The sequence below is a fragment of the Camellia sinensis genome, unplaced genomic scaffold (assembly GCF_055761805.1).
Source record: "Camellia sinensis isolate YWXY unplaced genomic scaffold, ASM5576180v1 Unanchor3, whole genome shotgun sequence".
Lineage (NCBI taxonomy): Eukaryota > Viridiplantae > Streptophyta > Magnoliopsida > Ericales > Theaceae > Camellia > Camellia sinensis.
Genome location: NW_028129178.1, coordinates 14585444 through 14601489, shown reverse-complemented (window position 1 = coordinate 14601489; position 16046 = coordinate 14585444). Strand labels below are relative to the sequence as shown.

The 16046-nt window shown below is 36.9% G+C and overlaps 1 protein-coding gene across 1 annotated transcript in view; it reads left to right on the top strand.

Annotated features, from left to right (window-relative positions):
* The first annotated feature begins 8113 nt into the window (after window positions 1-8113).
* The window catches only part of LOC145789300 (putative elongation factor TypA-like SVR3, chloroplastic), a 62875-nt gene continuing 54942 nt past the window's right edge, over window positions 8114-16046 (top strand). The window contains exons 1-3 of the mRNA XM_082912468.1: window positions 8114-8557; window positions 10697-10815; window positions 10902-10978. The gene's annotated coding sequence lies outside the window, so the exon portion shown is untranslated. The remainder of the gene's footprint in view (window positions 8558-10696; window positions 10816-10901; window positions 10979-16046) is intronic.

The window sequence follows — 16046 nt, the reverse complement described above, 5'->3', positions numbered from 1 at the left end:
CCCCATACATTTCTCCAGATTCCCTACACGTACATCTTACCCAGCATGCTGACCCTGACCCTGACCCTGATTAGACACCGCCCCGGTTCATGCATGATGTTGTTACCCCACCCACCCAGTTACGACCTGCTTTTTTGGGGAGTACTTCGACCGCGCCCCGGTTCATGCATGATGTTGTTACCCCACCCACCCAGTTACCACCTGCTTTTCTGGGGACTATTTCGACGGCGCCCATGAGTACACATGATGCAGTTCTCACTGACATCTCCCACGTTGATGATGAGGCCGATATTGAGCCCTCCCCCAGAGCACGAGGGAGAGGCCGAGGTTATGGTCGTGGGGGACGTCGCGGCCGAGGTCGGGGTGCGGGCAGAGGCAGAGGTCGAGGTTGAGCTGCAGATCGTGACACAGTTGCACCAGATGAGGGAGTTTCACAGCTCACAGCAGTGGCCGATCTGCAGACACAGACAGGATCAGGGGCAGCAGATGCAGGAGAGGGGGGGTCACACGCACAGGTGCCACAGGCAGTCACTGGAGGGCCACATGCAGGGGAAGGAGTGCCAGATATTCAGAGAGTCTACCGCAGGAGACCGAGGAGGGAGGTCCACAGTCGGGGTTGTGGAACTGGGGGCAGGTTAGGGCATTAGCGGTTGTGATATGGACTGTATAGTTTTTCTTTTTTTTTTGGTAATTGTTATAGTTTTTGTAAATCAAACTTGTACAGCTGATGTAAATGTGTCTTCCTTATTTACTCGCAGTTATAATTTCACAGTTTTTTTTTCTTACTTATATTGATGTAAATGTGTCTTCCTTATAGTAATTTACGATTTTTCCTCAATTTTACAAATTGAGACAACCATTTATAAAATTGATGTTTAAATAAATTTGAAGAATTAAATTATAAATCCTAAACCCTAAAATAAAAGTAAATAAGGTAGCGTTTGGTAACGTTTACGTTTTTGGTTTATGTTTACAAAAAAATTAAAAACTAATTTTTGTTTATTTTTAGAAAATCATAAATTACAATTGTTCAAGCCTAAAAACAATTGAAAAATCTCCCTTCATTGATAAGTCGTGGATAAGCATTACAAATTCATTACAACATAAATGGTTTGGTCATTCATCCAAACAATTTCATTCATCATCATCATCATCTGACATCTCAATATCAGATTCATACATAACATCCATGCTCCACGCGTAGTACTGGTGTGCATCATCCATTAACCCATCTTCAGCACGCTCATTTGCGGTCTTCATTAGTGAGGACCTTTGCAAACGTTGGGTCATGCGATTAACTTCGTCGCGGATACGATGCAATGCCCTTTGCAACAACTGTGGAGTGTTAGTTGGCATACGCATGGCTAACCGGCGAGGAAATTTAATATTAACTTCACGACATAACTCAACGAGAACGTTTGCTCGAGTTATGCGAAGTTTCCACTCAGCTCTCATGGTATTGACGGTGGCATGTGAGTAACGCAAATTTGGATTTAATGGGTATTGAAATTCATCTCCATCTGCAACCCAATAGTGACCCATTGCTGATCAACCACCGTATATGTCATGATAATATCGTTGGAAATAGCTGTAAAACTTTTGTTGTGGTATGATGCGATATTTATATCATATATACACATGGTAGCTGTATGTATGAAATTATTGTAAACAACTATGACAACTATGTATCAGAGTTGTCACGTCAACTTTGATGACCTGAACAACTATGCATCAACTTGATAGGAATTGTCACTTCGACTTTTATAAATTACATGCATGCCACTGACCTTATACAGTGCATTCGGCTGGTAGGACTCCACTTTTGTCAAGTTATGAACTTTGAGGTGGGCCTATAACATTGGCTATTGTGCCGCAGATGGTGTCAGCCTGGCTACTGTAAAAATGTAACTTTACCTTCAAATGGAAGTTGAAAATTAATAGATTGTTTGGGATGATCAAGATAAGTGTATTTTTTCCTCACATTACAATCTTTTTCTACAATATATTTTTCTACCCATTGTGCAAACCACTTTTTCTACAATATTTTTTACTTTTATGTATTTATTAATTTGTTATTTTTTAACAAATTTTTTTACTTTTTAGGTGTATTGTAATGGTTATTAATTTATTGTTATTTTGTTCTGACACCCCCTCAAAATTTGTATGAATTGCATAATTCCAATGGGCACAGTAGGTAGGTATGTGGCTTTGTGCAGTGATGCATCTGACTTTGTGCAGTGACACGGTGATGCATGTGACTTTGTGCAGTGATGCAGTGATGCATGTCACTTTATGCAGTGATGCAGTAATGCATGTGACTTTCTGACTTTGCGATGCTTCCTCAGATTACGTGATGCATGTGACTTTCTGCAGCGCAACTTACATGCTTTGTTTTTTCGTCACATTTCAGAAGTCATCTAAGTCACATTAAAACGACTGTGAAAAGAAGCAGAAAATGCTATTATGTTGGTGAAAAAAAACATGATGGATGGTTGTATAACAACAATGAAAATGGGATGACTGTGAAGTTCATTAACTGTAAATAAGATAAAATATAGGCTGCAAAGTTCCAATCGTGTTTACATATGAGGTGACCATTTTATTAGTTTGGTGCAAAAAATAACGATAGTTTTATAGGTCTAACTGAGTTGGACGGTTGTGTATTTACTTGCACTCTGTTTCATAGTTGTTTATGAACAATATTACTTTAAAGCCGTTGTTTTTATTTTTGATTTAATTTATAATTTTTTTAAAACACCTATATGTACTGAAAACGTCAATTCCAAGTGACTACTTACTGTATTACAAAAGTAAGCATGACAAAATAGTTTCATGTGGCGATGTGACAACTCACTGCATTTAGTTTTATTTGACAACTCACTGCTCGAATATGAAGGGATTGCATTGTGATTCTCTGGCCTACAATCCGAGCAGTTTTATCTGACAACCACGTCCGTGACTACATCATAGGTACAATATATTTTTCTACCCATTGTGCAAACCACTTTTTCTACAATATTTTTTACTTTTATGTATTTATTAATTTGTTATTTTTTTATTAATTTGTGCAGTGACACGGTGATGCATGTGACTTTGTGCAGTGATGCAGTGATGCATGTCACTTTATGCAGTGATGCAGTGATACATGTGACTTTCTAACTTTGCCATGCTTGTATACGTTGTGACTTTTTTCCTCACATTATATCAGCGCATGTGACTTTATACAGTGATGCAGTAATGCATTTAAGAATTCATCTAAGTCACATTAATACGACTGTGAAAAAAAGTAGAAAATGCTATTATATTAGTAAAATTGCATGAAATGAATAACATAAAATAATATCACGTGTATCACATATTCCATAGTGCCCCAGGACGCATTATCGTCACCAGATCACCTCTAGTTAACCCCCACTATGATGTCTATAAATACCCCAGTATGATGTTTGTTGAAGTCATAACAATAGTAACATATCTACAATTACTATTATTATTAACTTTTTTATTTTTTGAACAATGTCTTCAAGAGGTGCAGGAAGTTCACGCCGGCAAAGAAATCCGAAAGTGTGGCTACTACCTCCATTTACGTATGACTACAAGAGCGAAAAGTACTCAAGTCCGAAGGATTATTATGCTGGTATCCGAGCAGAATGGGCGTTCAGGGTAACGGAGCAAGAAGGATTGTATAATGATCTACATAACTTTGGGGCACCGGTACCTCATCGTCGTTCATTGACCATGGCTAGACGAAATGTGAGTGACTATGAAATAGCAGTTACCAGAATTAAGAAGGAGAACAACAGAATGTTGATGCGGAGATGTCAACATTTCATGCTTCAGCTAGCCACCGAAATGGCAGAAGCAAGCAACCGAGATTTGACAATGACTGAGCGAAATAGTGTCTTAAATAATGAAAAATATTTCTCTGACTACTACATGTCAGATGAGGAATAAGAAATCAAACACCGTTATCTTCCATATATGTTTGTATGTATGTTGTGTCATATGTTCGTTACTAAAGTGTAAGACAATGTTGTTGTTAATCTAACGTACGGATGTATTTCAAGTATTTGTTTTATGAACCTGAACTTCATGACTTTCTTTATTGAATTGCAATGAGTTAATGAATGTTCTGGATTAATAAATGGATTAATGTATGTTCAATTATGTGAATACTTAAAACACATAAAACATAACAGGTAGCTCGGTCAAAAGCTTCCCTTAACTGGGGCTGGTGAAATAGGGATTAATTAACAAAGAATTTCAATCTCCATTAGGAAAGAAGAAAGAGTCACCTTCCAATTCCTAAAAGTCCAGTACAAATGATGACTCCGGTAATGAATGAGGGGTTGACAAAAAACAAAACTCGGTGAAACGAACTACCGCCTTCAATAACACATAAAACATAACAGGTAGGTCGGTGAAAAACTTCCCGTAACTGGGCCTCGTCAAATAGGGATCCTCAACGTAAAAAATTTCAATCTCCATCAGGAAAGAAGAAAGAGTCGCATTCCAATTCTTGGAAGTCCAGTAAAAATGATGACTCTGGTAAGGAATGGGGGGTTGATAGAAAACTAAACTTCGGGAGCTGGACAAACAAGCTCAAACCCAAGTGGTTGGTCCAGCTGGGGGACTAAGTTTGTGAAGTCATGTGACCTGGTGCACAGGCTTTGGTTTTCTCGATATTTTGATGGATTTTTTTATTACAGTGACAACACATCTCTACTTGATATATGTGGGATTCTCAATTCAGAAAGTCACATGACAACAGTGAATTCACTGATTTACCTTACAGTGAGCATGCCCTTATTTTGTCTGTATATGCAAATGGATTATCAAGTCATGTGACTTGGTGCACAGGCTTTCGTTTTCTCGATTTTTTGCTCGATTTTTTTATTACAGTGACAACTCATCTCTACTTGATATATTTACGATTCTCAATTCAGAAAGTCACATGGCAACAATGAATTCACTGCTTTACCTTATAGTGAGCATGCCCTTATTTTGTCCGTATATGCAAATGGATTGTCAAGTCATGTATTTTTTTATTACAGTGACAACTCATCTTTACTTGATATATGTGGGACTCTCAATTCAGAAAGTCACATGGCAACAGTGAATTCACTGATTTACCTTACAGTGAGCATGTCCTTATTTTGTCTGTATATGCAGATGGATTGTCAAGTCCTGTGACTTGGTGCACAGGCTTTCGTTTTCTCGATTTTTTTCTCGATTTTTTTATTACAGTGACAACTCATCTCTACTTGATATATTTGGGATTCTCAATTCAGAAAGTCACATGGCAACAGTGAATTCACTGTTTTACCTTATAGTGAGCATGCCCTTTTTTTGTCCGTATATGCAGATGGATTGTCAAGTCATGTATTTTTTTATTACAGTGACAACTCATCTCTTATTGATATATGTGGGATTCTCAATTCAGAAAGTCACATGGCAACAGTGAATTCACTGATTTACCTTACAGTCAGCATGCCCTTATTTTGTCCGTATACGTACATGGATTCTCAACTCACGTGACTTCGTACACAGTATTTTCTTTTCTCAGTTTTTTCAGTCTAGTGACAACTCATACCTTGTTCATATATGTCGGATTGTCATGCAGAGGCATCTTTCTAAAGCCGTTCATAACCAACTATATAAACGAGTAAAGGTGAAGACACAACCTTATAACTCATTTCGCCCTACGAAATTATCATTTATTTGCTTTAAAAAATTAGCATGGCTACCTGGTTCATGGGAGGGAGTGGGAATCGCAGAGGTGGTAGGAACTTGCAAAGGGGTGACAGTTCACGACGAGGAGGGAGAAGGGGAAGTGGCGATGCTGAAGATGAAACACCATTTGCTTCGTTAGATGCCTCTTGTGCTTATCATGATAGGTTTGGGAAGCGACATTTTGTCATGCCCAAGTACTATCGAGATCCATGTGGTTTGGTGGAGGAACCATCAGATAATCAAACAGGATATGGTTTAGCAACCGCTAGACTTCTGAAGTGGCCCGCACTATTTATAGAGCGAGTCCAAACGGAAAGATTATGTCGAGAAAATCGATTGAAGGTGCCAAAAGCACGTTCTGTTGAGATCCAAAAGGAAGATCCTGATAATGTTGATCGACTATGTGAAAGACTACAACGTGAGATTTCTCAAATGAACCGTAGGTTAGCCCGCGATATGCAGCTATACATAGTTAAGAAGGATGCCCAGAAGAACAAAACAGAACCAAATGATGCGGCTATCAAGGGTATCATGGAGGATCCTCAGCTTGTCTCTGATGCTGAGCTTTCGGATTGTTCAGACTCCGAGCCACCTGCCGATTTAAGCGCGAATTAGGTGTTAATGCCTACACTTCGGCAATATAACAACTTGCATTAACATGTAATGTCTGTGTTAGAGTAAGTATAACTGTTTTGTTATGTTATGTTTATGTTTAAGTTTATGTTTATGTATTGTGTCTGTCAAATGTTACGGCTATTAATATGCAATATTAGGTCATGAATTAGGTGTTTGTCTGTCTAACTGTTATGTTTATGTATTATGTGTTCAGTTCAGGGTGTCCAGGATATATGTAATGTGTGTTCAGTTCATGGTGTCCAGAATGTCTTTTTGTGGGAGAATTATGTCTGTACTACCTATGTAACTGGAAACTATTACATTTGCAACTTCAGTTATGTTGTTTTCATGCCTTCGTATATTATGTATTAAGTATTATTACAAAATTGTTGACAAAATTTATTTTAGGAGCTCTCGCTGTGGCCTTCGTCTTCTTGGCCTACTCCGCGGTGGTCTTCGCGTCTCACCCTTCGTCGTTGCTCGTCGAGCTGCACAGTGTGTGGGTGTGCTTCGGACTGTAGAGCATGCATATCACATTCTAACTCATAACAAAGACGAAACAAAAAAATAAATTTTCTAAATGAAAACGGGTACAAAACGGCCTTACTAAACTGGTTTACTAAACTGGTTTTCTAAATTACATTCTCACCTTCTAACCCAAAACAAAGACAAAAGAATAAATATATGTGTATGTTTAAATGAAAACGGCTTTCGTAAAGCAAAAATAATTTTCTAAATAACACATTCTAACCCAAAACAAAGACAAAAGAAAAAAAAAATTTACATGAAAACGACTTTAGTAAAGCCAAAAAAAAATTATTAATTACATTATCACCTTTTAACCCAAAACAAATACAAAACAATAAACAAAAAAAAAATTTACATGAAAACAACTTCAGTAAGACGAAAAAAAATTATTAATTACATTTTCTAAATCAAAACAAAGACAAAAGAAAAAATAAAAAGTTTAATATGAGAATGGCTTCAGTAAAGCCAAATAAATGAACATGATTGGCTTAATAATATCTAAATGAATATGATTTTAAAATTATTTATATGAAAAATAGTATGTAAAATTAATATATGAAAAGAGATTTTTCTCATATTATGTAAAATTTATTGTAAACCTGCATTCAAAAACAAAAGAAAAAAAAAAATGTTTTAACATGACAATAGCTTTAGTAAAGTCAATTTCAATTTTATGAATCATATTATCACCAAAACAATGACAACAGACAAAAAAAATAAAAAATAAAAAAATAATCTGATAATGAGGAAAGAAATGAAAGTTAGGTGCGGTGTACAGTGTAAACGCTATTGGAAATAGCGTTTTCTTCAGAACAGTACTGCGCACTAAAGGCGCTATTCTGAATAGCGTTTTCGTCACATATACAGTGAAGGCGCTATTTGTAATAGCGTTTTCTTCACAAACCTGCATTCCGAAATGAAACTATATTCAGAATAGCGTTTTATTTAGAAGCGTTATTTGCAACAGTATTTTCTTAATCAAACTCGCGAATTGAAATAGCGATTACACTGTTCATCAAATTCCGACCTCCTAACAGTAAAAGCACGAATCAAAATGGTGCTTCAACTTAATTTGAGAATTTGGTCAGAAGTTGACCTAGCTTGGGAAATAGCAAAAGAGGCTTATTTTGGGAAAAAGCCCGTGTTTCGTTACTACCCAACAACGGCTATATTCACCACCGCCCCCACCCAAACGGTACATTTCTCTCCCAAAATTGCAACGGAGGCAAATGTTCCTCTTACATCTTTTTATCCTTCTCTCTCCTCATTGCGATTAAGCTCACATCCCTGAAAAGTTTTGGTTAGAGTTTCTCTCTCTCTCTAGAATGGACAGTGGGAGTCCACCAGCAACAGCGAAGGCTTCATCAGATGAACTGCTAAGGAAATTTGCGGAAGTGGGTTCGGGATCCACCGCGAAGAAAGAGCTTTCGCAGTTGGCAAAACGACGCCGCCGCCACCGGGAAAAAATCACCAGGGAAAAGGACTTTGATGATGATGAGCAGTACCGTACGTGAGAACCCCTCCCCCTCCTCCTCCTTAAGCCGCCGGGCCAGTTTGGTTGAGAGGAAATCGCTTCTTCCTGCTGTGGCGGCATCCACCCGACCCGGATGTCATCTGCGCTGATTCGGCGGGTGGGGATTGGGAGGTCACGGCTCAGGTCCAGGGATTTGAGATCGCTATGGTGTGTTTTATCTTCCTTTTCACTATCTACATTTGTTTTGTTTTGTTTTCATAGAATATTATAGAACTTGAATGAGGAATTTCAGTTTTGAAAATTCAGTTTAAGACTGAGTTTTTGTATTATTTGGTATCAGAGCTAGCCACTACATTGGGTATGAGATCAAACACATGTATAGATTAGATACCTACTAAGGTGTCCAATACTGATAGAGTGAAACAGCCAGAAGGGATAGGGTTATCATTGGGTCGAGGGATAGGGTTACCATGGACATCGTGATTGTATGTTGTGATCCCACATCGATTAACAAAAAGCTTGGCCATGTGCATATATTTTAATGTATACATGCCACACGCATATGTTGTTAAAGTTTTGGATGGAAAATTTTAGTGTCAGAAATTTGCAAAATTTTAGAATTCAATCTTGGACTGTAGGACTCTGTTGAAAATTCTCTATTGAAATAGAAGAGAGAAAAAAAAGGAAAAAACCCAAAAGGACTCTTACTATATTCCGTGTATGATCCATGACATCCTGCCAATCATACACCTCCTTTATGTTCTTGGCACGCTGTTTTTCTGAATAGATTCGTTACTCTCTTTGGCGGCTTGAGAGCAAGCAAAGAAACAAAAGGGGCAGACAAATCAACAAATCAGTGTTGCTTTCTACTTAGAGGGTTTCTAGAGCCTGAAATTCCCTTGGTGAGATTTGTGTTTTTAGTTATTCACCACGCAATTACTGCTACTTGTTCAGTTATGCTTGATCTAGTTTTGAGTTTGATAGCTGCCAGTTGCTTCTGAATTCAAATGTTATTGGTTTATATGTGAGAGTTTGAATTGGGCTTTGTGTTAGTTTGTGAAAGTAGAAGCAAGAACACTTGCTCATGGTCACAGATGTAACCCAATTAAATGAAGGATAACTAGATTGGGAGTAGGTATTCTTTTAGAGAAAAAGAAGAATGTAGAGATGAGTTAGTGTAGGTCCAGAAACTCTTACCCCATCCATACACATGGTAGCAAACATCATGACGGATACTCTTGTGTCACTTACCCTTTGTATGGTATACTTTTTCCCTTTGCTTTTATTTTAGGCACTAAATTTGAAAATGATCCAGCATAATAGATTGGGTACATTGCTCATGACCTCTAAATTGAAGCAAATTGGTGTAATGTAAATGCTCAACATTGTTACATGAATGAACTCTTTCCCACAATAAAAGTATCTGGTTAGTAGCACGTTGGTCTTTTATTTATTTATTTTTTATATATAGGTCTGATGTCTACAATTTCTCAAGTGTGCTTATCCTCTTTTGTGTGTGTGTGTGTTGGTGTTGGTGTGCATATTGCACCCCTAGCTAAAGTTCTTTCCTTCTCTTCACAGTGCTTGAAGGGTGTCATGAATCTTTAGACTTGTACAAATCATCTTGGGTTGGAAAAATAAATGCAAGTCACTACTAGCCACAGCAGGAATAAAAATAGCATTAGATGCAAAATTTAAATCCAATACTTGTGGTAGTTGACGGGGCAAAATCATATACTTTCTTTGTTGCCAAACCAATTACTTATGAAAGAGGAAAGGGAAAGTATTGTTGTAAACGAGATAAAAATTGTACAATTGAATAAATCTCTCATTGGAAGCTCCTAGCATAACTAGAGTCTAGAGACTTGTGGGAAAGCATGTTTGGACACCCAAAAAAAATGTTGCCCCTCTTTCCAATTCTTCGCAGTAGAATGGTTATATTTCTTATTATTTTAATCACAAACCTTAATTCTACATTTCACAAATTTAAATTGGTTTCACTAAACTTGTTACACAACTCAAAAATGAAATTGTGATCAAAATTGATGAGGTAAATGCAAAAGGGTTGATTATCTTAAATCAGCATAAAATTTGAAGCAATATTAGTGCAATTTGTTAACAACCATCAACCTTCTTCTCATACCAAGCTGTCCCAAGAAGTTAGTTCAGGGAATCTGCATAACACAAATGGAATACTTAAACCAAGCCTGTGTGGAATAGTCCTTACGAAGCTATGTGATAAATGATATTCTAACCAAGTAAAACTTTGTTGTCAACCATACCTTGATAACTTGGGCGTTTCTAGCTTTATAATCAATAGATTTTGAATAATTTATATGATAATAGGTGAAGACATTGGCTTGTGTTGTTGAAGGAGATGCAGGAAAGGCAATTTGCAAGGAATCAGAAAGGATAAAACCTGCTGCTGTTGTAATGGGTACCAGAGGCCGAGCCTTAATCCAAAGGTCACTCTCACCATCCCTCCCTTCCTCCCTCTCTCTCTGTCTCTCCCTTTCTTTTTCTTTGATATGAATGGTAGTTTTCTCTTCAGTGTATTGCAGGGAAGTGTGAGCGAGTGTTGTTTCCACAACTGTAAAACAGCACCCATTATTGTTGTTCCAGGCAAAGGTATTTTGTCTTAACTAAATCAATCTGTAGATTTCCTCTCGGTGATTTTCAATAATTACAGAATTTTATAAAATTGTGATGTGGAACTGGCAAAAGCTGGAGAGGAATCTGTAATTTAGTTGACTTGAAAGAAGATATAAAACAGATTTGACGTCTGTTTGAAACCTTGTTTCATTGTGAGTATTTGCAGCTGTTGTGATGAAGACAAGTTTGCTTGTGAATCAATGGTTGTAGTTTTGTTACTCATAGACATGAATTATGTATATTCTTTATTAAAAGATGTATGATTGGTGAGTGTAAACTGTGTAATTGTTTGAAAGGCATTGAAGTAGAACTCATTGTCTGGCTTCTTATTAAATCTGAGCCATCTAAATATTCACAAGTAACAAATGCATAAATTTGATTCATTCACTCGTTATCACTCCTTATCAACTGGCCTCATCTTTTGTGCCATCTCAAATCCTGTTAGACTAGTCTGACGTTTGTACTGCTTCTTTGCCTCCATAAAACTCAGACCTTCGAGTGTTTTTAATCTTATGGTCCCTTCATCCTCACTTATGGTCCCTTCATCCTCACTTAATACATCCTCATCCAAAGCCTCGACTTTGAAACTCCTACAACACCCTGTACAGTTGCTTAACCATAGTTGCTTGTAAAGATCATTGTAAGCACAAATCTTGTGGAAATTCTTATCTTGATTAGTTAGAGAAATCATATGCTTGCCAAATTTGTCACATTTGAGTCCAGAATTAGTGGTGTTGTGATGTTGTTTCACACTGTACATCTGGTTTAGAATTTCCATTTAAAATTGATTCTTTCTAGTTAAATACCTGGCTATATAATTCAATTAAGAATCAGTAGTGTTTCCGGTAACTACATTCTATTCGACTTATTTACTCACAAAACCTGCTTTTTGTAAAAAGGTACCTGGCGGAAATGTAGTCTAAGATGGATGTGTAAATTTTGGCATATTTTAAATTTCAAATGAACCATTTTTTCTTTTCTTTTCTTTTCTTTTCTTTTTTCTTTGAAAAGTAAAGTAGTAATGTTGATGGTAGGCTTATATAGGTGAGAGCATTTGAAAGAGATCCTAGAGCATATGAGTTGGCTCTAAAGTTTCTTTGCTTTCGTTAATATGTTGATAGTTCATCAATTCATTATTTATATGTTAATAATCAATGAGAAAACAGAAATAATAGCAAACTTATGAACTGGGAATAAAGATAATTGAGATTCTAGAATTACTGAATGACTTTTATAATACTTTTCCCAATAGGAATAACAATTGATACAGCAGTGAGCTTCTTAGAGTCATATTATAGCTGCAATCTGCCTAAAGTTGCCTTAATGAATAACTAGTTGTTAGTAAGCCAATTTACATGACTCACATGACATTTTAAATGAAAACACTATTAGCCAACCCATGAGTTAATAACTCATAAAAAGAAGCACATAAAATAAAAGAAAACGAACTGTTCTAACGAATTGGACTGGAGACTTTCCTTGATCTTGAACTTTGGTTTCTCTTGCATTATTCTTCTATACTGTTTGTCTCCGATCTAATGACCTGATAGAGAAATCTTCTAACCATAGATTAATTCCCTGGTTCGACCTTTTCAAGCTGTTAAACAAAGTTTATGAAAGAACTTGCATATGGAGAACATGTAATTTTTTTTTGGTACATTGGAGGGGGAGGAGAATTGAAGTTGTAACCTCGAAGAGCACAAGTTCTGGCCACTGGGCTAACCCCAATGGTTTGTGTGTTAAAAATTTGCTCACAATGGAACCTGTATATGCCTCGTAGTACAGTTCGGATCTTTGTGGCCACATCAACTTGTAGGTCTTATAGTCAGACTGACCATTACATTATTTTGAGTCACTCCTTTACCTATTGTTGTTTATTGCAGTTATGTGACTCAATAATTCTCTGAAAAAGAAACCCCAACTTGGACAGTTTGGTTGTAGTCAATTTAATTGAGCCTAGCAGAGAACTTTGGGCCTAGGCTTGTTTCAAAATTTTGCATATATACTTTATTATGAGATTGTCTTTGTTAGTCAAATATATCAACCCAAATATTGGTGTAGCTCATATTTATGCTTGAGGTCTCATGGCTTTATTGTTCACTTTAGGACCAAGCATGGTCCATATCCATTTGTATTGCCTAGAAAGTATGTTGGGTTAAATTTTTCTTTTTGTAAGAAGAGGGGGGGGGGGGAATCTCTGCTGAATTATCAAGTTGCAGTACATTTATGTTTGTTCTCTCCGCCTTTTTGGCAAACAGAGGAATTCGATTCTTTAGGTTGTGCAGAGAATTCATTACGATTCTCCTGCCAATTAAAAGACACAAACTTGAGTCCTGAGGGAAAAGACACCAACTTTGGGGGCTGATATTACATATGGGAAATGTTAACCACCGCTATATGTGTATGAAGTATATTAAAATATGTAAAATATGTATATAAATATATGAAAGTGTTCAGAAATATGTAAAATGTGTATTGTAATTTTTATGTTTTTGGCATTACTTGATCCTTAACCAACACCCAATGGGCGGTCATTAACAAGACCCATTACATAAACTCTTCAAAATAAATAAAATACTAGTGTTAGATGCCCGGAACTTTGACAAGGGTGTGGGATGTGTCCGATGCTTTTTGTTGGACATTTCTTACATAATTGTATTTGACCCTATTATTATATATATTGTTGTATAATTGCTACAAAATGAGTAAAATACTTTTTACCAAGTCTAAGTACCTATAAATTTGAGGATTGATGGGGGCATTGGTACCCAACAGCCGTACCAAATTAAGGCTATGGTTTCTCTTCAGTCCTCCATTGGACTGAAGAGGTGTTGTTGGGCTTTGTGAGCCCACTTTTGAGCCCTGTTTCTTGTCCAATTACGGGCTGGAGACAGTCCAATCCCCAGATTAACATAGCTTCTCCCAATAAATATCGGCTCAAGAGTTGTACTCACATTCACCACATAGCCGCAGAGAATCTTTCTAGGTTCTGTAGCTTTTTGAGTGCTTGAATATGCAACCATGTCAAAAGTGAGAAGGGAAAATTCCAGGTCAGCATAAGTGGGCCTCAAGAAAGGGTAAAGTCAAAAAACCATCTCTCCCTATCCCACTTGAGGCAGAGAGAATTACAGAGTATCTTGCCTCCAGATGAGACAGGGCCACAGGTCCTACCCCTCTCACTATTACTTGAGGCTTGAAAAGGAAGGGAAAAGTATGGCTCATAGCTGCTTACCCAAACACTGAAAACAGCCTTTCTTTAGCATTAAGACAATGAATAGAAAGACAGGAACTTGTAGTGGTCTAAACTCGATAGCATAGAAGAGGTAAGTATGGTTTCTTCATAGTTTGAGAGAGAGAGAGAGAGAGTGGAAAAAATATAGGCCCCCTGTGATATTTTACCGTAAGTCCTGAATTAGAAAAAAAATATCCCATGGCAGTAATATTTATGTATTACGATTGATTGAGAAATTGGGGTGATCTTTTTTCACTCTGAAAACTAGTCTAGTTATGTAATTCATATGTGAAAATGAGAAAATAATGGTAAATTTTTTTGCGCAGAGAGAGAGAGAGAGAGAGAGAGAGAGATAGAGAGAGATTGTCTGAGAATGGAAAAAATATAACCCCTTGTGATATTACTGGTTATTCAGATATGGAATAGAGACTGTCTGCGAATGGAAAAAATAAAACCCCTTGTGATATTACTAGTTATTCCGGAATTAGGAAGAAAAAAAAAAGAAGAAGAAAACCGTGGCAGTTATATTTATGTATTAAGATTGATTGTGACATTGGGGTGATCTTTTTGGCTGTGAAGCCTAGTCTAGTTATGTAATTTATATGTGAAAATAATAATACGATTTAATTGGTTTCGATTCAATTGTTCACTTTGTTTCTTAAAAAATGGTGTTAGGCATAGTAGCAGGAAACTCCTATTGGGGTTCACTCCCGGCCCCACTCCCAACCTTAAAACTCTTCTATAGGGCTGTCACTACCTCGTCTCCCCTCTCCCACTTCATGCAACTATGGTTTTAGGAAGAGAGGGAGCTGGTGTTTCTTAGTTGGCTTAGAAAATAATGCTCTAAAATTGTGAAACATTCTTCCTTGTCACCGGTATAATGTGACTGAAACTTTATAGTTTTTACTATATCCATCTAACAACATTTTTATAAATACTTGTCTGAGTCTACATACGAAGTAACAATGACAGAAGAATATTGGAATTGAAAAAGCTAATAATTCACTGGATCTTCATCTGGGTTACTAAGTTCACTTCTACACCATCATTAGATATATATCTATATCTCAAATCATCCTAATATTAGGTATGGCATGATCTCTATTGTTATTGAGTGCCGTAAAACCTCTTTACTCATCCTAATTAACATGGTTTTTAAGGTGAAACAACTTCCCTTATTAGCCTAATGTGAAGCCTAAGGAACCGAATGACTAACCTTGATATTTTCTCTGACTCCACCCTTAACGCTACAAATATGTTCTTAAATCGTTTGAAGATATTTAATAGCTGCTTTTGTTGTTACACAGCACATATAAAAAATGTAATATGGAAACATATTGATGTTGATGATGCAGTTAGCTAGTTAGATACTGTAAATACTGGGGACATGGAAACCTTCCTAGTGGACAGGATTGGATGTGATTTTCCCGGAGAGAGAGAGAGAGTGTGTGTTTTGGCTTTATTTATTCCCCCTTATATATGCTCTCTTTCACTGTTTCCAATTATCAGCGTCTTATTCAGACACATCTCATTCTGTCCCAAAAGAAACCGCTCTGGTCCACTGGTTGGCTCATGTTCTCTATCCGTCACGGGAATGCCTTAACATTGTCCTTTGGGTTTCATTCATTGTAAGGACAACTTGTGCCCCTTGATCTTCACGTTACAGTTCTTCCATTTCCCAATTGCACAACTTTTATTTTTCTAGTGTAGTTTTGTATTGTTTTGTTATTCAATTGATATATGGTAGTAACTTTGATGAGAACAGAATGGTCCAAATGGTGATCAGAAGAATCATAGGGAGAAAATAAAAAA